This window comes from Schistocerca piceifrons, chromosome 8 (assembly GCF_021461385.2).
Source record: "Schistocerca piceifrons isolate TAMUIC-IGC-003096 chromosome 8, iqSchPice1.1, whole genome shotgun sequence".
Taxonomy (NCBI): Eukaryota; Metazoa; Arthropoda; class Insecta; order Orthoptera; family Acrididae; genus Schistocerca; species Schistocerca piceifrons.
In genome coordinates this window covers 438,513,032-438,522,822 of record NC_060145.1, presented here as the reverse complement: position 1 = coordinate 438,522,822, position 9,791 = coordinate 438,513,032, and positions in this window count along the sequence as shown.

Below are 9,791 nucleotides of genomic sequence, written 5' to 3'. Positions count from 1 at the left end.
GGATATCCTGCATACTTTTCTCTGACCTGGGGGGTCTAGAACTTCATTCTCAAATGTACCCAAGACAGCTTGATCACGTCTGTATTCTAGCCATGAAGCACATATAGTGAGATCAATGAATTGCATAATCACTCTTACAGTCCATTTCTTAGTTCTGACACTTATTATATAAAAGCTGACGAGCCTGTCGAGAAAGTCAATGCCTCCCATATTTAAATTGTTGGTACTTACAATTGTGGGTTGGTTCACTTGAATGTAACTTTTTTCTTTCCTGCACCAGTGGCGACATTCATCAACTGGATTTACTCCTTCTCTACTGGACATGGAGATAACTTGGCCATTATTTCTCGCTATCTGGTCAGTGGATCTCCTACCATTTTTCTTCATATCGTTGTTCAATGATAGGTGGAAGCTTTTGGAATTCTGGAGTTCTGTAATGTTCCAGTAGCTTGACACTCAACTTCACTGTGCAATTTGTCTGAAAAGCAATTCCGATGTGAAATAACAGTTCATGTACATGGTCGCTCCCGGAGGAATAGTGGCTGTCAGATTTATAACAGCTTTTCCACCTACATCCAGATTTTCATATTGAGCATCAATCACAATAGGACCATCTTTCCTTTGAAAAAAAGAAGAAATCTAAAGGGATCCCATCAGTTGCAGCCAGTGCAAAATTCTTTACTTCACAAGGGTTAGGTTTCGATTTTATGACTTGTCTTGTTGGACTGTGACCCCAAAATGAAATGATCTGTTAATCAATAGAAACGTTAGTAGGCCTGGGGTCCAACCTGCAACCATTCTGTTCACTTTCAAGAATAGGTTACATTTTCCAAAAGAGAATTTTTGGTTTTACTTCGAGGGGCACTTCATCATCATCAACAAGTTTCAGATGTTTTGTAATTGTAAAATATCTGTCACAGCTAATTTTTTAGCAATACCTATCACCCTAGTCTTTTTGTACAAATACATCATAATCCTGGGATAGCACAAGTATGACATCATCACTGTTGCAGAGATAAACCTTTTCATTTCATCTACAGTACATGTCAGCTCTCTCGCAGTATTTTTAAGATACCTTCCGTTTGTACATTTGGTAAGGGTGCTAAAAATATTTGCCGACAGATATTTACTCACATAGTCATGAGGTGGTAAGTTCACACCGACAGCCACTTGGTTCTCATGTTCAGTTGCAGGAGGTAAGGGGAAAAAGTCCAAAGTCTTCTTCCAAAATGTTCTGTCGGTGGTAGATTGAGTAGAGCAAATTCTTTCAGACCTGTTATCGTTTTGTCTTTAGATTCATCTTCATCTTTATTAGCTATATCTAATTCTTGTTCATCACTAACATGGTTATCCAGAACTGTACAGATATCACCTTCATCATCAGCATCATCAACATCATGAGAGAGCTCCATCAAATAATTCATTTAAAAAATCTTCAAATGCCTTTTAATCTCAAAAAAGAATTCGAAATAAGACCTAAAAATTGTAAAATTGTTCACCTGTAGATTACAGTTCCTTGAAACTTAATTAATATTAATCTGATATTTACCACAGAATGTAAGATGAACAATTGAAATATTATTTTTGTAAAAAAAGATGAAATATATTTTGTTGCAAATCATGTTATACTTTGCACTAAGTCCTGATGTTCCCTACAGGGCACACTCCAATTTCAATACATTTTCCAAGACAATTGTAAAATTATTAAAATTACAATTTTAAATAATTATTCTCTGACCATCCACTTACATAATCCCTTATAAATTGTATTGATTAAAACACAATAAAGTAGAAAAAAAAACTTACAAAGAGCCTCTCCTCTGAAAACACGCTTTCTTCAGTCAGCCATTTTCTATTCTGCCTGCAACAATGTGATTCAGCACAGTGATGATCAACTGCCCTTGCACGAGGTTCTGCCACGCCTGAAATTCCTATAAAAACAATTTTCAGTGTTGCTAACGTCATACGAGCTCAGGGAAAAAAATTCAAATAATGCTATGTGTTATGTCCCCCATAGGGGACTGCAAGACTGAGGGAGTTAGATGTGATGGGTTGAATCACAACATATTATACAATTTTTGTAGGGTGGTGTGACAGTTATCAGTCTCTGCAAGCAATGGAAAATTACATCGTCATCATCTGCATAAATGACCGCCTTTTACTGCAAGACATCAGCCGACGTTGCACTCCTTCTTCCTTCGGCCTGCTTTAAGATATATTTTAGAACAGGTGTCGCGTCCTAAGTGTGAGTTTGCCAATGTGGGAGGGATTCTTGATCTCGCTAAAACGGTAAATCTCTAATTCCAAAAGGTAAGCGCTGGAAACTGACTTGAAATAACATCAACTCGAAGTAGCACAGGTTGAAAATACAGCTTCAGTTTTAAAGCTACTTTCATTTGAAATTGGAAGAACCTTACAACTATAGAGGTATTTTCCAACTCTGCTATAATGCTCAGTTGCGGATGTTCCTCCGACCGGATTCTTTGTCAATTACAAGTGTTTGCGACTTCTAAATTCATTCAGAAAACAGTTTATATTCTTGCTCTACTTGTTTTGGAGGAGCTATACCCACAAATTTTCCAAGTCTTAGTACAGAGAGAGTTACTGGCTAGCACTATTCTGTCTGACTGAGATGAGGCAGTCGCATTAACTGAGCCCACACCCACTACAAGACACACAGACTTCCTCGGCCCTTCTCTTATGATTTCATTAACAGCGCTGATGCTACTGCAGCTACTTCTGCCTAGCCCTGCCTGGCTACTCCCATGCCTCTCTCTGTCTCTCTGACTTCCCCGACTCACTGCTCGCATCGCCCTGCTTCCGAGGTTTGTTAGACTTTCCTGTCCCTGACATGACATGAAATGGCGCCGAAGGCCTCACACCACCTTATCGACTCCAATTGTGCACTGCTCTTCAGTATGTTTCTGGGGACTGGGTGGATGGAGGGAGAGGTGTCTCTCCCTGTGTGGTGAAACTTTACGTCTGGGGCCTGCCATTGGTTTTTCATGATGTGACACTCTTTCTTTACCCCTCTCGTCCTACTCTCTCTCTCTCTCTCACTATCCAGGAAGTGCTGGCTTTACTATAATTGTCGATATGTGTGCTGAATGCACCATGATGATAGGTTATGGTGTTATCAGTATAGTTGGTCAATATGCTGGCACCTGGCTGGACCATTGGTTACCCTTTGACTTTTCATTGCCAGGACCTAACAGTCGTAGAGCTTCTATAGTTGTTAATATTTTTGTATTGCACATGGCCTGTTCTCAGCGGATATTACACAGGGAAGACAATAATTAAGTACGCAACGAATCAGATGTATACAGACTCGTTTCAGCATACAGAATACATATCCAACTCACAAGCTACTCTGAAATTACATGTTCTCTAGTCACTAGGCACATTATGTCCCGCAGTAGCCGCTGCTATTACTAATGTAGTTCTACTACCCACAGAGTGCGGTAGCCTGGTCTCTCGCTGTCCGGGACGAACGACTCATAAACTACAAATTTACCATCTAAATATAATGAAGTGGAATAAGACGTACTAGTTTTTGGCAATCACGGGTATTTGCTTTAATTATCTTCGTATGCTTCTGCAACATTTTGTCCGTTTAGTTTAGAAAAGTGAGTAGTTGTCACTGGGAAAGTTACCTCCCAGCCAGTGGGTCGCTCTTAGTTGCAACTGATGAGTGGCAATACAAGTAATAACAGCACTTACTTAATTGTTAATTTTGACAAGTTTTTCGTCATCGTCTGAAATAAAGTTAGTCAAAGCGGCTGTCTGTATGGACAGACATTCCCAAGTCGTCATGGCGGGGAAAGGACACCTGGTGTTGGTGTTCTCTCAATGTTTCAGGGCAGCGACCAACGACGGTCGCCGCCTGTCTGTGGAAGGGAGGACCAGCGCAGCTGGGGGAGCAGCACGCCACCTGCTGCCCTCTCTCCCCCTCCACACGCTCACGATGCGGCAGCCAGTTGGTGGGTCTAGTGACGTCAGCGCTCCTCAGTTAAGGTGAGGATTGTCGGTCGTCCCAGCAGGAGTCTGGTCACCGACACTGAACATACTGTTGCTTGTGTTTTAGTGAGCTGAGTGTAGCTGACACAACGTTTGCGTGAGGCATTCAAAACCGGATTTCGTACGCCAGCTTTTCGATACCGCTTCTGGTTGACTGTGTAAATACATCAATGTGATTCTGGAAATCCGGTTCTAACTGCCCGATTTCCTCTTCCACAATCGATTTTCGCTCCTGTACAAATTTTCTACCATTTTCGAAACGCTTTTAGGTTGTCAGGTTACCACTTCTTTTTGAAAATTTGCGGTGTTCCGTAAAAATATTCTACGACATTTATCTGAAGAGAAATAGCTATTGTGATGATTGAATCATGAACTGAAACACACAATTTCCTGAGGCCATTAGTGTAAAACAAATAACGATAAGAAAACCAGTGTTCTGCTGGCTAAGCAAACATCCTGCAAGCCTTAAAATGAAAACTCGACAGCAAAGTCTTGTTTCCGAAATTCAGTTATTGTCTTCCGAACGTTGTATCTCGTGAAATATATGGGTATCTATGCCTCAACCATAAGAATCAAGCTTTTTACTATTTTGAATGTATTGAAGAAATGCTTTTCGTCAACGAGAGTCACACAAACGTAGGTCTAATCATCACTGACCTCCAAGTAAGCTCGTGATAAGGACGAACAGGAGCATCGATTAATCATGGTTGCTTTTAGTGTTCCCTACTTCTGACGGTAAAAACGGAACCCTCATAGCATCACTCTGTTGTCCGTGTGCTGCCTTCCTGTCTGTCTGTCTGACTGTTCAAAACCCTTTTTCTCTGGAACGTGTAGAGGTATGATGTTGAAATCGATCTCACATATTAAGATCTACGTTCCTTTGGGGACGTAAAACCGTCAAGCAATTAAAGTCAATGCCATCGAAAAACACGGACGCTTCTGCGATATATTTGGATACTCGCAAACTAACGCATCACAGCCTTCATGGTACTTCTTGTTGACCAATAATCATGCTTTTCTCGAAGAAGCAGGGCCTCACCCTATAACCGTAGAAACAACTCGGAAATTGTTTATTTGTAACTCATCACAGGAAAAAAAGTTATTTGTTAACTGTCCGTCCATCAGTCAGATTCTACTTTTGTGAGGAACGGTTTGAAGTATCAGGTTTAAATTTGTGTCACGTACTGAGGTCTATGGTCATTTTGCAGTGCAAACATTTTAAGCTACTTGGTCAATGCAATAAGAAGGTGCGGTCATTTATGTTACATACTTCGACACATGTTAAATCAATCATTCAAACTTATGGGGTAATTCCCCACTACGTAGAATCGTGAAATTTAACTAGAAGAAACGGTTTTCTGTTCAATTAAACGAAAAAATCAGGATGTTGTTAATTTGTATTTAAATTATATCAAAAAAATAATTCTTTTTCATTTGCTGTCTGACTTCACATTTAAAACAATCTCAAAAACCTTGGAATCCCTGGAACCGACAGTGTCGATAACAGCCAAAAATTGTCGATACTCTCTATTCCCCGAGTGGACGAACTGTCTTTATACGTAGGTAATTTAGCACGGAACACGCAGCGACTGAATCCTGCTCGCAAATGGCCGTTTTATTTTTTTTAGTATTATTCGCATCCTTTTTAGTTGTTTGTTCTGTTCTTGTAGCGATACAGCTTCTAGAAATATTCTTTAATTTTTGAAAGCTCTTTGGTCGCGTGGCATAATTTTTCCGCAATTCTACGATCAGAGAAGTCGGTGGTAGATGAATTATGGACGATTCTGGAGGGCAACATGGTCATCAAATGTTCCTCTTCTTCGGATGGAATGTGATATGAGAAAGGAGGCTAAAGGGATTTTTACCAACTCAGCAATTGGAATTCCTGCATCCACTTCCCTAACCATTTGCTATCGTAACATGTACAGTTGTTTCATTATGCGCAACTGCAGAGAAAGATTACAAACATCAGAAATGAACTCGCTGGTGTTCCCTAACACATCTTGAAAATTCTCCCGGCTAAATGTGAAACAATATTTTCTGTCAGCCATCCCATGTACTCCTTTACCATCCTTACACAGAGAAACATAATTTCCATATTTTTACCGTGAAACCGTTTAACAATCACCATTAAATTTGCAACATCCTCCTGAAAGTTTAACTAGTGGCTCTTTTGCTGAAACAGATTGAGTTCTCGTTTCTACGAGTATCACACCATCACGTTTACTGTTTCCAGCTTTAGAGTGTCAACTCCCCCTGTACTACGCAACAAAACTTGCAGAATGATATGCACACGAATGCGTAACTGTTATACTATCACTTGTCTCAGTTTTTGACTAACAAATAGCTTCATCTATAATTAACTTACTGCAGCTCTTAGCGCTATGTTCCACGCTGGAAATCCGGGTAATACACTCCTTTCTTACGTCACAGACAATGAGACATTTATATTGCAGTAGGCGCTCTTGGCAACTTTGTGCATCACGTAGTATAATTTATTTCATGTAGCACTGATACCAACATTAAACAAGAAAATGTCACTCCATACAAGAAATAAATTAATACAATGGGTACAAACAGTAACAGCGTTAATTTCATTTCCTTTCGAACTACCTATGCCTTAGTACTTTTGAAATTACGGTGGGATCTCTCTCCATTACATTCACTGACGAGATTTCCTCTATTGAGGGCTATCTAACAGCATGTGTATGCAACTCTTTGAACTATTATCCTCCAAAAGTAGTTTCTTCGAGGGCAATGTGTTTCAGATCCCTTTACGTTGAGGTTAACTGTGTTTTCAGTAATTTAACTGAAGCATATGTTGACAAAGTATGGGAAAGCAACTTTAATGTTTAAGTTCTTTCTTAAATTATGACGCAATAATCGGATGTTACGAACAGGCGCGTTATGATGACGTGGCGCTGGCAGCAGTGGACTGGGGTAAGTCCCGGCGCACTCGCTTGCCTCTGTATCCCTCAAATGATGCAGCGCTTGTGTCGTCACACCAGGAAAAACATTATACATTTGGTTACCAGTTCATAAATAGAAAATCTAAATTACATGAATGTGAAAACCAGAAATCATAAAAAATAATTTATATTTGATTTTTTTGCTCAACCAGATTAGATGTACTCGCACCTTCTTCATCACTCTATAGAAATTGAAGAAAACTGTAATGTTCCTTGTAGTGCTGAATTCTGAGCCATTCCCCCTCTCTGTGACCCCAATTAACTAAGAGACTGAGGGAGTTGTATAGGGGATGCAGCTCTAACTACAGTTAAACAGTAAGATTCAGTCTTTTAGGATTAACAGACGTACAGTCGATAACGACCTTACTGACCAGATAAATTATTGATTTACAGAGATAATAATTAATGAATTCAGGAACCACCATACATGCTTCTTAAATTAATTTAAACGACAGCCGGAGTTTAAAATGCAGGACAGAGTGGAATTAGTGTGAGGCGCCTAACATGTTGCTGATAGAGATGAACCCATGAGGTAGCCCAGGAGGGGACATTCAATGGATGAGTGCGATGATTTACTATCACGCTGCTGAGTGTATCGTCTCACTACTAGAGCGAAACATAATAATGCCCGCCGATATTAAACACTGGCTCCTACACGCTATTGCCGTTCATGAGGTACTGAGTTAGCTAAAGTTGCTGTTTAGTCTAGGCGACAAGTGCCTAGAGCATATCGCGTGCACATCAGAGTCCGTTTACTGTAGTCACTGGTCAGAAGAGAAGCTGGCAAACCGACTGGGGCGGATGCACTAAGAAGTATAATGACTTCTTAACGCCCGCACAATATTGTGCTTTCGGTCTCAAATTAAGGCGAGTATCAACAGGTGGTAGAGGCAGTAGTCACGGGCTTGATGAACAGATAACGCCTTTTGTCCACTGAAGCTTCCTCTTCTGCCATTACCCTAACTATTAGACACAGTAGCATTGCAACTCCTCTAGGAGGCAGAAGATAAGTTTCAGTTTTTGTATGAGTTCAATATTCGCCACATTCATAGACAGATAATCAAATGATCTCAAACTGACTGTAGCTGAATTTAGTTTCTTTTACGAATTTTACAAAATGGTAGGGAGAGTTGGACTACAGAATAATGTCGCAACTGTCAGCATAGGAAACCTGGACAGGAGTAGAAATAATTGGTGAACATATGAATACATCAAAGAGAAGATTTACTTAAACTGTATATCTCCAAAATCATATAGACTCACTACAAAAAGAGCATCAATATGCAGAGTCCAGCTATTTCTATGTCAACAACGCTGGACGGAGTGGCCTAGCGGTTCTAGGTTCTACAGACTCTAACCGCGTGACCGGTACGGTCCCAGGTTCGAATCCTGCCTCGGGCATGGATGTGTGTGCTGTCCTGAGGTTAGTTAGGTTTTAGTTGTTTTAAGTTCTAGAGGACTGATGACCTCAGAAGTTCAGTCCCGTAGTGCTCAGAGCCATTTGAACCATTTTTATGTCAACAACGATGGGGCACCCGGAAGCAACTGTGACTGAAGCAGTCATACTGGAGAATCTCAACGTGCGAGTGGTGTGAGTGACATGAGCCAATCCAGGACTGGGATGCTGTCGTCCATATGCTTCAAATATCTCACACAAAATGTAGATTCCTCCGTATTGTACACTTTATTTTTAAGAAATCGGACCATACTCGCATTTTCACATCGCTAAGGTATCGTTACTTCTTGTGATAACCCAATACAACTGAATGGTATATGCTATACCACCTGTACGTTCTCTCATCAGTTGAAAAAAGTATTCGTATTAGTTTAATATTCGCTACTTCCATCATCACAGGAGTAAAATATTGAACTCCTTTTGGCTCACGACAAGGTGGTAAGAGCATACTCTACCTCTGTCACAAGATATCCCCTCAGTTTGGAACACACTTAATGCATTTAAATGCCTCACTTCTCTTTAGGTAACGAAATACCATCACAGAAGAGATGTAAATATCAGGTTAATACCAAATGTCATGTTATAAATCTGGTAATAAAGCTGATTTTATTACGATGGCCATTTTTCCCAGTGGAGATGAGAGATTTCGTAAAAGATTTCGCTGCAGCGAGACAACTCCTGACAGTTCCATCTAGCGTATCATATCTGTGATAGTCTCGCCCTCGATTCAACCCACCTTGAGGCACGCCTCTGGTATCTAACTGTCTGAATAATTAATGAAATTGATTATGTGAGTCCCTATAAATGGTGAGTAAATTTTTTCCTTCAGTCGGGTAGACTCGCCACGTAACCGTTGCAGACGCTTGTACGACGTCACCTGGACAGGAGTAGAAATAATTGGTGAACATATGAATACATCAAAGAGAAGATTTACTTAAACTGTATATCTCCAAAATCATATAGACTCACTACAAAAAGAGCATCAATATGCAGAGTCCAGCTATTTCTATGTCAACAACGCTGGACGGAGTGGCCTAGCGGTTCTAGGTTCTACAGACTCTAACCGCGTGACCGGTACGGTCCCAGGTTCGAATCCTGCCTCGGGCATGGATGTGTGTGCTGTCGTGAGGTTAGTTAGGTTTTAGTTGTTTTAAGTTCTAGAGGACTGATGACCTCAGAAATTAAGTCCCGTAGTGCTCAGAGCCATTTGAACCATTTTTATGTCAACAACGATGGGGCACCCGGAAGCAACTGTGACTGAAGCAGTCATACTGGAGAATCTCAACGTGCGAGTGGTGTGAGTGACATGAGCCAATCCAGGACTGGGATGCTGTCGTCCATATGCTTCA